Genomic DNA, 14,781 nt, shown 5'->3' with positions numbered 1-14,781 from the left:
GGCTCTCTGCCCAGCTCTGACACCGACCTGCTGGGTGACCTTCAGTCATTTCACCTCTTTGTCTAGTTTTAGTGACCACTAAATCCTTCAAGGAAAAGGCTGATGCCGTCAACCTTTTGAAACCTGGGACTACAAGTCGCAGAGACATTAAATGTTATTGGTACCAGTTCTCAAGGCAACACAGATGGGCAGAAGCGATGTAATATCCCGTGAACTTTTACATCTAGGCGAGTTTTCCAGTTCTTACAAGAACAGCATGTGTGAAGTGTTTGTTACAGTTCACTGTGATTCATAGGACAGTGGTCATTAGGTTGGTCACACTCCACTCGACCTGCCAAAGTACAGGTCATTTACCAGGCTAGCTCCAGCTGTCTTCTAAAATACATCAAGTGTTTTGTACTGGTTCTTCCCAGTGTTTTTATTTCTCCAGCTGCAGACAGGACTCCCAGTAAAGAAGGAAGAAAAAGAAAGAAAAGATAGACAAGGATTTGCTGTCAGTCACTATCCATTTCTTCCTGACTGTCTTAGGATGAAGAAGAAAGCTGGGAGTAGCAACAATGAACATGATACTTTTGTGCCATCCTACCTGGAGCACATGAAAAAAAAAAACCAAACCATCTCCAGTGTGACTCTAAAGATGGCTTTTATTAATAATATTGCATGCGCAGTGTTTCAAGAAGAGGCATTGTCTCATATTTTTGCATGGTTAGTGGTACGTTAACACCTAGAAAGCCTCACCTAAATTCTGACATTCAAAAGGAATTGAAAGAAAACACACATTTCTTGCAACAATTTGCAAAAAAACCCATTTACTAATTCAATTAAAAAAATACATGAGGTACCAGACCATTTTTGAAAAAGTGTCTTATTTTCTGGGATGGGACCCTAACTTAGGCATCTAATGTATGCTTCATCCCCCCGTGACTCCACTGAAGAGAAGTCAGTTTCTTTGCAGGGTCTCCAGAGAGTCACCCTGTTTACCTGGTTTTGTCTGTCACGCCTCCCTCTTACAGGAGGCCTTTGAAAGCAAAGATTGATTCTGCAGGAACTGGCGTTTTCCTTAAGAAAACAGCTTCATTAGGCACAAGCCAGCGAAGATAAGCAGGGTCCAACCCTTAGAGCCTAAATGGGAGCTCTGCTTATGTGTTCACTTACATAATTCTTCCGATTTTTTGTCTTAGGTATGAATTATAACACCTTTGCTCATTCTAGATTATGCCATCAAAAAACTACATTGTCATCTTATAAACTCATAAAATATATGCTGCAGCATGAAGAGATTTCACTTTTCACTATATGTACACTGAATATGTAGGGTTTTGCATAGTTACAAAGGATCCTTTCCACCAATTTTCACTGAAAAATAGTTAAGGAGTAAATCATGGCCATACTGATAGGACTAAGACAACTTAGAGAAAAATCACAATATATTTAAAGTTCCCCTCTAAATTTAACAAAGCAAATTTGCACAAAACACATTTTCTGGAAGAACTGCTCATTTGAGATGCTGCATTACTTAAATCCTCTGCCCCAGCACTTCCTGAAGATAACACATGGTACACACAAAGGCTAGATTTCCCTCGGAAAGCAGAACTCTGGAAGATTTCAACAGTGAAAAAAAAAATAAAACAAAGGTCTTTGAGATAAACAGGTGTTCTCTTCCAATGCTCCTTGAAAGGTCACCCAGTAATATTTCATGCTAAATCCTGAACTTCACTGGCATCTCGGAGCAAAGCCTTAACAGATTACAAATGTTCTTTTTCTTTTGTGTGTATTTTAGCAGCTGCAGTCTGAATATGCTGAAGTCTATAAATAACAGAATCTGGAGGCACATTAAGCAAAGCATTATAGGAGTCCAGCTTAGTGATTGAAAAAGCATTTGCAGTTCCAAAATCATCTGGAAGGGGAAAAAAAAGCAACTTTGCAGGCTAGCAATGCAGCACAGCCTTGATAAAAACAAGTCTGATTATTCCTTGAACACAAAACGCTGTTGTGAATTGATGATTGCGTCTCCGTTTTTCACTCTGCCAAGACAGCTTGCAATTGTGAATCACTTGCTTCCCATTTAAGAGGGCAGTGGCTTACTGACTAAATTAGACCAATCCTTCCTTTAAATTTCTGCATTTTAATAATTTATATTTAACAACAAAAAAGAAGATTCTGAAATCTTTTCATTACTTACAGCAGTATTTTCATAGTAGGTCTTGTATCCCACTGTTTTCCCCTAAAGGCCACCGACTGCTTTAGAAACATGACATCCCACACCACTGTATTTCAGACAACAGAGAAAGCACCCAAAGCAGGTCTTGAGCAAACACACTTCAGCAGCTTCACTGGAAGGCTGAATACTGAAATAAGAGGTGCTGGAATGCCTCTCTGATGCCATAAAGCACCTGGGCCAGTCATTATAAGTGAGCTATACATGCTATTTCTTATCTCTCTGGGCTTGAGGGAACACCTATAGAAATGCACCACACTTACCACATACCTTCTCCCACTCTACTGTACAATGTCCTTCCCTCATGTTTACTAGAGCTACTGCAAGCAGCTGCAATACAAAGGGTTGTTTGGTTGGGTTATTTTAAGAAAAACAGGCGAAGAAAAAGAAAAAAAAAGAAAAAAAAAAAAGACCAAAGCAAGCTGGGATGCACTTCCAGAAAGAGCATTTTAGCTTCCTGGCTAACCTAAAGTGAAATCACTCCCATGCTACCTCCTGAAAAAATTAACAGCTTGACGGGTAACCCCTGTCTGTGGCAGAGCCCCGGGGATGATATCATACAGTCCAACAGGGGCAGGGGAGCCTCGTTACTGAATTTCCAGAAGAACACAGACTGCTCTCTTCTAGCCCCAGAAGACCAGGAGACAGTTGAGTTTCACATGGTAACATTATGTATGGAAAATCTATTTTAAGTAACTTTTTAGAAGTTTCTAAAATGCATTCATTATCATTTTTCTTCTCCTTCAAAGCCTGTATAATTGAACTCCTGGAGTTAAAGCAGCCTGTCTTTTCAGGCAGAGATTCATGGAAAAAAGAATCCTTGTCAATCAAACCATTTTCATAGTTTTAAAATATAGTTTTATCACTGGACCAAATTGTGACAAGAGGTGACCCAGGTTAAGTGCCTGGGTGATCTGCAGTGTACTTTTTCACAGAGTACTGAAGCTATCCAAAGTCATATCGATCAAAATTTTATGCAAGACCATCAAGTATTCTCAGTGATGGCTGATAAGTGAAAGTCTGGAAAAGAGGTTTAGGCTTGTTTTGTTTGTTTTAATTCAAGGTTTCTGGTGATAAATTCTGCTTAAGAGAAAAACTCAGTATCTCTTCTATCAACTTACAGCTGTCCTCACTCCAAAAGCTGCCATCCCCTCTTAGCACATCACACTCAGGATCTTTTCGCCAGCTACAAGCTCTGAATTGGTAGTGTGCTCCCTGGTTGTCATTTATCTTGTATTCCTTCCATTCCTCTTAGTATATCTCCTGTTCTTCTCCATTTACTTCACAATACTCTTTCTTGCTTTCCTTTGTATTTTTTTTTTTGTTTGTTTCTATCCATTGACTCCACGCTTCTTCTTGCAATGGAGGCACATTTTTTGCCTTAGTCTGCCACGGGCCATTCCCTTATCCAAATATCTCTTCACAACCAAGACAGTATTGTCTGTTATGCTGTGCTGTTTTATTAGGGGAGGGAGGGATTCATCTCACCTAACTTCAGCTAACGCAGACGTCTGTGCCCAAGCTTTTCTGCTGCCCTCATCGCCAATGGGGAGAACAAGATGCTTCCAATGGCCTGTTTCAGACACCTACCTTGCTAGGCAATGAAACACACCTTGGAAGTACACATCTCACTTCTCTGGCTAGAAGTCTACACTGCAATTTTGGATATGGACATCTGCTTTGTCAGATCCCCATGGGATGAGATGAGCTGGGCTGAGCGAATTGTGCCTTCGGAGCCCAACCGCTGCTCAGCTACCTGCATGCCGTATCAATCCCAACAAGACACTCAGTCCCGAGGGACTCAGGTCCCACTCCTGTCCTTTGCCTGCCTGATAACTCCAGCACAGCGAACCTCAGGAGAACAGAAATCATGAGTCAGTTTGCAATAACTCATGAGAATGTCCCCAAATATAGATACATATGGATATTTAGAGAGAGAAATGGTTTGCTTTCTAATTTTTTTTCCTGCCCATCCCCAGTGAATATGTCAACATATGACTATTAGTGTTTGACAATGGGAGCTGCCCTCTCAAACACATTTCCTACAGCTGTGGTGCCCTACATTTGCCTGTCCTCTGGAGGCAGAATTCATCCTGGACCTTTTCTACCTACTTCCCAATGAATCCCATCTCCTCAGCCCCATTTCTTTACCAGACACTTAACTCCCTTGCTTCTTGCAGCTCCCATTTTAAAGATCAGTGTGGACCACACACACCTCTCAGCTACCACAGTCCCTTATTTCTGCCCATCAGCCTTGCCCAGGCTGCTACTGGCTTTCTTTATCCTTCATGGCATGCTTGGGGGCAGCATCTTATTTTGATTAGGAGGTGAGGACAGCTACAGGGAGTTTCCCTCTGTCCTTTCCCTTTTCCCAGGTTGTTTGCTACGGATAAATGAGGGGAACAAAGAAGATTTCCCATCTCCCACAGGACGGAGCAGAGCTTCCAGGCTTTTTGTGCTCCCTTATACCCATTAGCTTTCAGCAGAGGTTGAATTAAGTTGCTAAGCGGAGCCAGGAATTTTGCCTGTTTTCTAAACAGTTGTGTATGGGATCACTAACAAGTTACTGTAGGGCTGCAAACTTAGGAATATCACATACTCTGTGGGTGTGGTCTTCTTCACAGGACACTTGGACACCTTCTTTCTCTTCCATTGAGGGAGAAGCGATCCCATATTTAACACAAGGTCAGATCAGGAGAATAGCAGTTACTGTGCATCAGCCACGATCAGGCAACAAAAATATTTCAAGGTTTCTCCCTTGTAACTAGCTGTCAGAGGATCCGGGCAGAGGAGGCTTGAGCTGTAGATCATGGTGACTATAACAATGTTAAAAGCCCTCCCTCCCTCCAGGTGGTCCTGCCGTACCTTTACCCAGCCGACAAACTTCCACTCCCCTTTCCCTGAAACGCTTTCTTGTATGTGCGTTTGCTTTTTCCAATTTCAATTGTATCTCTTCAGGGCAGGAAATCATGTGGATTTTCCCTCACGCAGGGCTAAAACCTATCAGAGACTCAGCGCTCTGTGTGCTGTAACTGAACTGATGCTGGCTTTAGCCAGGAGCCCCCTGGGCAGGGATGTCAGTGAGCTAGTGATGCTCTGAGATCCAGGGGCAAGGCCACCCTCCTGCCAGGCTCCTGCATAGCATCTCGTGCTGCCAAGCTTTTGTCCCTTTTGAGACTTTTAAGATGTTACTGTGATGCAAAATTAGGAACACTGATGATGATAGCATTCCCCTCTCTCCTCATGTAGGCCCTCCACCCCTTTCATGTAGTTAATAATCCTTTCACCCACCCTTTTCCGAAGCGCTGTAGGTTTGTTTGCTTGTCTTATTTGAATTATAAGCTCTTCAGGGCACAGAATTTGCCTTTATCTATGTTGGTAATGTACAATGTAAATTTACTGCACTATATAAATATTTTCTAATAAGAAGGGCAATAACAAGAATAATGTATTTATTTTACTGTAATACAGTATTTCCAGGCTTCAACATACAATCAGAAACAACCTAAAGTCAACAACAAGACCAAAAGATTTGCTGACCCTTTAACTGTGAAGTGGAAGCCATGAAGTCACCGTGTGAAACTTTGGTAAATTAGTTACTTATATTCATAAATTGCAGTTGTTACTGCAGTAAAAATCCTTGCAAATTGGCCCTCCGGAAAATATAAAGCAGAATGTAACCAGTGTAAACCAGCAGAGCACTGCTTCACATGTGTATTATAAGGGTCACAAGTGGCCTACTAGTTACTTTTTAAACAAATGCAACGTTAATACTTTCACTGCAACATTATGAATAAAGCATTTGGCCTGTAGCTTTACATGAATATGGTAACTGATGGCTTTTGACTTGTTTGTTTATATTGTCATCCAGCAAACTTCTGTGCCATGCTTTCCTGGGACTAAAGCTTGACTTCACCCCTTGAATGTGCAGAGGATATAGCCTGTGTAAAGGGTGCTGGGGTGCAGCAGTTTCCCTCAGCTTCCCCCAGTGTAGCTCGATGGCCACTGCCCGATACCTTCCCTACAGCAGCACAGAGCTCTGCTGGCACACGGGAGGGAGAACGGGATGCCAGGGTCAGTGTCCATGCCTCTTTGGCACCATCTCTGCTCATGTTGTTAATTGTTTGTTTGTTCTTTTAAGCTCCAAGGTATTAAATGAATCAAAATAACTGTGATGATGCAAGGGATTAAACTGACAGGAGTATGAACTGCCCGTGTTTATCCAGGTGATACTACTGGAGGTGCAAAGCAGATATATGTAGAGAACAAAGCCCTGTCCTTTGAATTTACAGTCGGAATAGAAAACATTTTGTGAGTCCGGTGTATTTCTGTCTAAAATATATGGCTTAATTTAGGAGTGCCCGGGTGACACTAGTGGCCTGTGATATATAAATGGTCAGGTTAAATGACCTCTACGTACCTTGCCTGAAGCTCAGAGCAACAGCAAGTGGAGCAGTTTGAATGGGTCCCATTTATTATTCTTTTAATTGCCTGCTAATATTTCTTTCAGTAGGTGAAACCAGGACAGTAGGAAAGACTAATAGACCCCTTCTATCTCCAAATGCCTTCCAAACTATCCAAAATTGCAGTTCAGCCAAAACAAATAAGGGGTGTTTAGTTTTCTAGAAATGGAAAAGCAACTGGATGGGGATCCAGGAGATTCCTGTTCCTCACATAGCTCCGCAATAGACCTTGGGCAAGCAATTTAAACAGTCTGTGCCTTGATCCCCCACCCATGAAATGGTGTGATAATACTTTCTTTCTTTATCCCACACTTTATTAATCTTGCTTAGTCAGGCTGTTCTCTGCTTATGGGGTATGTCCAGCACCACAAGACCATGACCTGGGCCTGCAGATAACACTGGATTGCATTAGGTCGAGGAATATTTTTTTCCCTAGTAAAAATCAAAACCAAAGCAGAGTAGAACAAACAAAAAAAGACAATGATCATAATTTCTTATGGAATCATTGTCTATCTGAATGTGGAGAAAATAGCAAGTTTCCTTTAAAAGGACTCGCACTGAAATTCACACTCTGTCAGGTGTAAATTACAGCCTGTATCTCATCTTGTTCTATCTACAACTCCTTTCTTAGTCATGCATAGCAACAGTGTACAAAAATATTTCTTGCGTGTGATCAAGCGAGTATGGGCACATAAGATGCAAACAAAATATGGGACTTTTTAAAAAAATTGTTTATTGGTATCTTAAAAGAAAACTAAAAGTTTGTAATCATGTCATTTCTCAATCAGATAACTGATTTACTTGGGAACACAATTGTGCTTGGGAACACAATTCAAATAAATCTATGAAATATTTTCTTTAGGAAGGTACAGGGAACTGAGGTAGCTAAAAAATAAATGACACACACACACACAAAATCCTAGGAACATGATTATATTGTGCAATCACAGATATAGTGGATCACTCAAATTAAGTCCTGATCATAATAGAGCTGCTCAGTGGAATAGCACGGGAGATATGCTTTTCATCTTTTTGTCCCAGTGTTTTACACAAGACCTTCTGATTGCATATGCTTCGTGACATCTAATAGATTACTTCAGGCAAATATCTATACACCATACTAAATGCTGCAGAAACCCAGTTTCATCTATGCTCGTCTTTGAAAGAGTGAACTCCTCCCCAAGTCCCATGGGTTGGTGACGCTGCAAAGTGCATCACTGGCACACAGTGAAGCAACACCAAGTTCGGGAGGAGTTGCCAGATGGAGTTGTAGCACATTGTTGTGTTAGCCCACATTTCAGGATACAAACAAGATTTCAGCCCTGGTAGAAATTCAGTGTTGTTAATCTTCTTTAGGACGACTGTGGCTAGGGGCAAGGGAGCAGCATATTCAGTTTAATTACATGGCCAGAAATGCCTGAGCTAGGAATTCTCTCTTTTAAGTTGGCAATTCCCTTTCATTCAGGAATAGTTTAAAAAGCCTTAATTGTTAGGCTATCTATACAAAGACTATACCTAAGCTTTACTACTGATTAGCTCTCCAAATGCTTATCAGTTGGTGACGCCTTGATGTCTGCCACAGCTCAGAGAAGAAGCAATAATTTTCTAGATGATAATCAAATCCCTTCGTTGGGCACTCAAGTTAAAAATTTGCTTGTTCAAATAGTGCATGAATAAAACAGCTTCGTATGGTTTCTCAGTGAATGAAAAGAGATGCCATACCTGCTATAAATGGCAACACATCCTCTGAAGAACCTGCAGACAAGGTACCAGATTTTCGTGTCATCTCTGGCACTTTCCAGGATAAGGCAATCAAGCTTTGACCCTTGGCTTCCTAGTAATCAACATCTGGACCAGTAAATTCAGCTTAATTGGAGTCCATGCATGTTTCTAAGGGGGCTTTAACGGTGGAAAGATTCATGCTTCATCTCATCTCAGTGGTACTAAGATTCACGTATGCAGATCCATCACTGAGAATCGCCTGGCCTCTGTTATCATTAATTGAAGCATATTAAGAGACTTGGCAGAAAAAAAATACCCAAATTTGAAATGTCAAGAGACAGATCCATCTAGTTTCACATCCTGTTGTTATAATATACCTTAATTACAGTTAATTAGGAGATATTGTTCCTGGTGGAAGAGCATCTGACACAGCTTTCGTGGGTGATTAAACATAGAACAGAATCGGATACATTTGTTGAATGCGGGATCTGTTTATTATGACTGTACAAGTCTATCTAGAGTATCACTCCTATTACATAGCAAAACAAAAGAAAGTCACAGGCCAAAAATGTTTCCCTTGCCTCACGGTGCTTTAATATTCCCTGCTGTCTTCTTAAATTTTCTGCTGCTGGCCCCTTAGGACTCTAGGGCATGATCCAGCTCCCATTGAAGTTAATCAGGGGCTTCTCAGTTGGCTTCAGCTGAGCCACATCAGATCCTAAATGAACAGCAGATAGAGGAAAGGGCTGAGGGAAAACAAGTGCCACAGGGATTGGCCTCTGTGGAAAAACAATGCAGTTGGACACAATGCCAATTGAGGGCTTTGATGCCGTTTGTGAAAAAGTAATCTTTGATTTATTGGAGGAGTGTGATTAGCTGGAATCCTTTCCTCATACAGTATAAAATACCAAAAGTGGAAACCCAGGCTGAAGCCATGAGCTCAGCTTCTGCTGGCGTCAATAAGGTTTGTGCACACTCATTGATCTATGGCTGTATACAGCCCTGATATATGTTTCTGGGCTGCCTGAGATCTTTGCTCATGCTTAGAATAGAAATGGCAGGATTGGTTTTATCACTGAAAAGTAAGCTGTGCATGTCTTCTGCCTGAAAAGTAACCAAATCAACATTTGTGATGTAATCTTTTTTCTCAGTTAAAAAAAAAAAAAAGGAAGCATTATTGGCTAGATTACTTGTACCAGAAAAAGTCTTTTTTTCACAAACTCTATGCACACTGATTTCCTAAATGCTCATTTACTCTGAACTGCAACAATTGTGATAAATCATTTGCTATTTACTCTTCAGTGCAACTACATGCTTTGGGCAAAGATTTTTTATTTATTTATTTATTTTTAAAAGCAAAACCACTCTTTTCATGCATTTTTCCATTCCCAGTGATGAATTTTATCTTTGATATGTGATTCAGCTACTTAACTACCTCTCACCACTTCTCCCATGAATTGTTTATACAGCAACTTGGCAGCATAATTTGCATATCACAGGAAAGATCCCATTACATGTTCCCAGAGGTGCGGTTTCACCAGCTTTATCACTTTCTGCCACCTATGCATATCCCCAAAGCAGAGCGTCTGGTTAATCCAGAAAGGCACTTCTTGGCTACCAATAGTAATTAAATATTAATGGTGTAGTTACAAAATTTTCAGTCATTCAAAACTTACCTCTCCATTGTCTTCGATAAATATAATACCTACAAAAGATATTTATCTTTTCATACAAATTTTCCTGCTGCAGGAAGATCACAGAGCGTTACCTTTACTGTATTCTGTTCAGCTGTGGCAGACTTGATCTAAAATAATTAGACAAGGAACAAATGCACAAAGAAAGAAAAGTTGAAAAGAAGGGAAATGTGCTTAGAAGCAAAGTAACTCAACGCATCACAGAAAAGTCGGAGAAGACTTGGGCTGGAGATGGTATTTGCTCTCCGGACTCTTATTTGGTGATGGAAGGGGACAATGGCTCTAACTGCAGGTTTCTTGGTGATGACAAGCCCGTGTTTGGGTATATTCCAGATAATTCTTCACCCATCGTATGAAACATAAAAAAATGACAGCAGCATAACTTTCACTGAGAGGAACACTTACTCCAAGAGCACTCTAACAACATCAAAGCATACAACCACTGTAGGTCAGGGGACAGAAATTAAAGGGAAGCCAGATCTACACCACAGTAAAACACCAACAAGTTTCCTTGCACAAAGCATTACTGCCTCCAGATATTTTCCCAATAAGCAGACAAACAGTCCTGTGCCTTCAAATAGAGTCATCCAACATACATTTGGGGGGAACAAACATTGCAGGTACCAACTCTTGCTACCTTTGATTGTCCCTATGCAAATCCACCTTGCAGTGAAAGACTACGCACATAAAATTTCAAAAATGCAAACTCAGTTTCAGTGAAATTTGGAGTCTGAGATCTAGAGTAGACTTATTAACAAAAACAGCCTCCTTAGAAAGTGCCTCAGGCAACCCTAATAACATCACCCATCAGTTGCAGACAGTGCAATAGCTGCCCCAGCACCTTTCTCCCTAGCAATATGACAAAGTCACAAAATCCCTAATACCATAGAAGGCTGGAAGACAGAGAAGTGGTTGATTCACTGACAAAACTAAGGAGCTACTGAGTCAGTAGCCTTTGAGTGACAAAGTCAACCTACAGTGAACAGTGATTGAAACTTGTTATCCTCCCATAGCCCGAGAGCGCGTTATATAGTGCAATAGCCGGCAGTCACAGTGACAGAGCAAAAGGCAGATGAAGCACAGCTGTCCCCTCAGGTCCAGGGATAGCCTGGTGGGCAGGAAGGAAAACCTGAGCTGTTCCCGCCTGTTTAAAAGAGAGCATTTAGTTTTCAAGCCCGTCAGCATGATCCTTTTTGAACGCATTGTGTTTACTGGCATGCCACCCTGACACTTTGGTTTAGTAGCATGAAGAAAAAAAAAAGAGGTAAGGTTATAAAATCAAATATGATGTTTTCTGCATGTTAAAAGAAGTATTGCTCCCACAGAGACCTGGAAGCTCAAACCACTGCAGCGCTGTGCCAGTACATGAAAACCAAAAAATGGAACTGACCTGGGTTTCATGGTTCAAGCGTGCCGTGGCAGGGATCCCGGCACTACTTCCAAATTCAACACTCGAATAAACACAGTTGTAGTTTCTTGAAGTGGATGCTTTTAATGCAATCTGAAAAGGGTGAGAGAAAGGGCATACTCCTGAAGCCTATATTTCTTAGGTAGAAATAATTCTGCCTGGAGAAGCCCGGCTCGTGACTGTTTGCTATTAAGGAAGACTGTACGGGAGAGAGGGAGCGTCTTTGAGTTCACATACTTAACGCTCAGTGGTGTGTCTGCGGAGTGACGGGAAATAAACAACAGCAAAGTTAACCAGAGACCTGCTGGCTAAAATCTATACGCCTGGAAACAGAAGGGAGAGGGCTGCAAGGTCAGATATAGTTTAATTTTTTCTAATAGGGGGATCAGCCGCAGAGCTACCAGGCATAAAGATGCCTATCACAAACTGTACCCACTTTCCATCTCCCCCCTAAACCCAAAACAGCAGTTGTGCATGTCATGTCAGTCTTTCTGAATGGATCTAAAATGTCCTCCTAGTCCCGAAATAGAGCATCACTGCAAAGCACCTGTACAGTAAGTAGAAAGAGAGGATAGAGAGATTAAATAAGCCACCTATGCATAGATCTCCATCAGAATACCTAAAACCTGTCAATCTCACCCCAAGATGTATTCTCCATCTTATCTCCTAAAACCACTGTGTGCCTCCTGGAGAAATGCCACCATTCTGCCATAATTGCATTAAGGGAACATCCACGCAGAAGGTCAGATGCAAGTAAAAATATCTCTGAGCAAGATATGAGATGGTAGATAATCCCTTTACTTGGAGTCTGCCTACCTAAATTTCACCACTGCTCCAATAGATTTCTCCTTTCATCACAACTGATGTAGCAGGTAGTAAAGAGAAGCGCTTGTTGAAGTCATCAGCAGTAGATGCAGGCATTGGTCTGGAGTTGGGCATGGAGCACAGCACGAATCAGAAAGTCCAGACGTGGGGAGGGCTTGAGAGGAGGAGGGAGGGCAGCTGCCCATTATGCTCGGAAATGTGCAGAGGAAGAATGAGGAAAGCTATACTTCAGAAGAGCTTGTTCAGCTGCAAGATGTAAAGGATACAGCAGACATTTTCCAGAAGATCTGTCACAAGCACTGACACTGGCAGAAATCAGATGCAGTTGAAGACATTTTGCTAACAATCTTCCCGGTAACTTTTCTCAGAGAAAGACCTGGGGTACTGCCCCCTGTCCAAAAAACACCCCAGCTCTATAGCAGAATTACTGGACAATGGTATTGAGGAAACGCCCATCGTAATGGAGAAACATACTCTAAAGCATAATATAGTACTGTGGTTACATATATTTTTTGCGTATAGAGTATTTATAGATGCTAACTCGGGCAATTTCATATCTCTAGGTATTTATTCTATGCTTGTAAAATGAAACAGCATTCTTCATCCCATCTTGACTGGAAGAGAGAATACATTTAGGTTATAAATTGTTTAGAATTACTTGTTAATGCTACTGGCTTTTCTGTATCTGCTTGTAGGAGGGACAGGAGGGAGACAGATAATGCTTTACACATAAAATCATAGAGGAGAAAACCAGAAAGCAAGCTTTGTTTTCAACATGTTTAAACTGTTCAAATGACAGGAATCGGTTGCCTTGGAAGCAGATCTGCAGCTGAATGAAACCTTTCACCTGTCCAACATATGAAATATTTATTATCTGAGGGTGACTAGAGATTCAATAAAGCCAGACATACAATGCAGAAAGCAGACCCTGGCTCATCACCTCCATGATTTTCACAGGTCCTGTGGCAGCCAGATTAGATTTTGCCAGAGAGAGAGACAAGTGGGCTCAGTTGCAGTATTGGGTGTAAGGAGAAATAAAACAAGAGGAAAGCAACATCTTAACTTTATTTTCAATAAAGTTTATTTATTGAAAATAAATATTTATTTATTATTTCAATAAATTTATTTAACCAGGCCGGTGAAGCAAAATGTTGATGCTCCTCCTATACTGTGTTTAGAAAGGCTGGAAAATGTTATAGTTTCCAATTAGAGAGAAGAGCCCACTCTCTCTTTAGATAATTATTTTTCCAATAAATTATTCTTGGCCACTTGTTTCCCCATAAAAATTGCCCGGTGTTTTTGTCTTGTAGAAGTCGTTGGTTTTTTTTTTCCCCTTCTCTTTTGTGTGGGTTGGAATTAATTTATTATAGGGCTGAAACTTGGCAGAGATCCAGACACAACAATCTGAAAAATGTTCACACTAAAATTCAATGATGGGATTCCTTGTTTATTTTATCTCAGAGCCTCCCTGAGAATTCGGTCCTGCAAAATGGAGCACAGTTGATGCACAAGTGTGCATGTAATCCAGTTCGCTTTATTTTTCAGGAAAAAGACTTTAGACATTTCTGTTGCTGCAGACACAATCCCAAGTATGAACAAAAGCCAGAGCCATTATTTAAGAAAGTGATATTTTTGCATGGCTGCTTTCAGCAGCGAATCACACTTTGAAAGAACCTTGACATTTTTTGCCCTTTATCAGATTCTTTTTTTTTCTCAGAAAATCTGGATTTCCAAGGCCTTTGGCATCCTTACTATTGCTAAACAGCTTTAATGTCCGCATTCAAGAGGTGTTGAAATTGTCTGATTAAGCTAAGAGGTAAAAATAAAGATTAAAGTCCATTGTCATCATATCCTAAATTGTACCACAAATAAGTGTAATGTTTCTGCTAAGTCTGTGTGTGTGTGAAGCGACTGAAAAGTTGTAGAAAATTAACACAGAAAATATGATCACTCCTTTCAGTTCATGCTGCTTCCTTGTCACACTCCACTTGGCAATTGCATGAAGATTTTAGCAGTAAATATTGGATCAGATAACATCATTTTGAGTCAGGATTGCAGGCTCCTGGGTGCTGCACAGAACTGATCCTGCCCTAACAATTAAGATGGAAGTGAGGTATGAACAAGATGGGGAGGCAAGGAGGGGAGAAAGAAGAGTGCAAGAAAAGAGGCAATACGATATCTGAACGATGCCATTGTACAAACTGCACCACCACGGTTCAAAACCGATGCATACACAGCTGGAAAACGGGGATTCCTGGCTTCACAGTGGCAGGTAACATTTATCCCTGGTCTCTTTCACAACACAATAGACCTTAAAATATTAACCGGTCTTCTGTTCCAGTTATGCTGCTCTGGCACTAGTCCTGTGCCTTAATATCCCAGGCAGGAGAACTTCCCCATCCCTAGCACATAATACTTAGCTATACGTTCAGGAGAGCAGGCTTTTCTAGA

The 14,781-nt window shown here is 41.1% G+C and overlaps 1 protein-coding gene across 1 annotated transcript in view; it reads right to left on the bottom strand.

Moving 5' to 3' along the window:
- Positions 1-11,708, bottom strand: part of ENOX1 (ecto-NOX disulfide-thiol exchanger 1) — a 155,197-nt gene extending 143,489 nt beyond the window's left edge. The window contains exon 1 of the mRNA XM_009322855.1: positions 11,488-11,708. The gene's annotated coding sequence lies outside the window, so the exon portion shown is untranslated. The remainder of the gene's footprint in view (positions 1-11,487) is intronic.
- Between the last annotated feature and the right edge of the window lie 3,073 nt (positions 11,709-14,781).

Source organism: Pygoscelis adeliae, unplaced genomic scaffold (genome assembly GCF_000699105.1).
Source record: "Pygoscelis adeliae isolate BGI_AS28 unplaced genomic scaffold, ASM69910v1 Scaffold74, whole genome shotgun sequence".
Taxonomy (NCBI): Eukaryota; Metazoa; Chordata; class Aves; order Sphenisciformes; family Spheniscidae; genus Pygoscelis; species Pygoscelis adeliae.
Note: the sequence above shows the minus strand (reverse complement) of the source record. Positions and strands in the feature narration are given on the sequence as shown.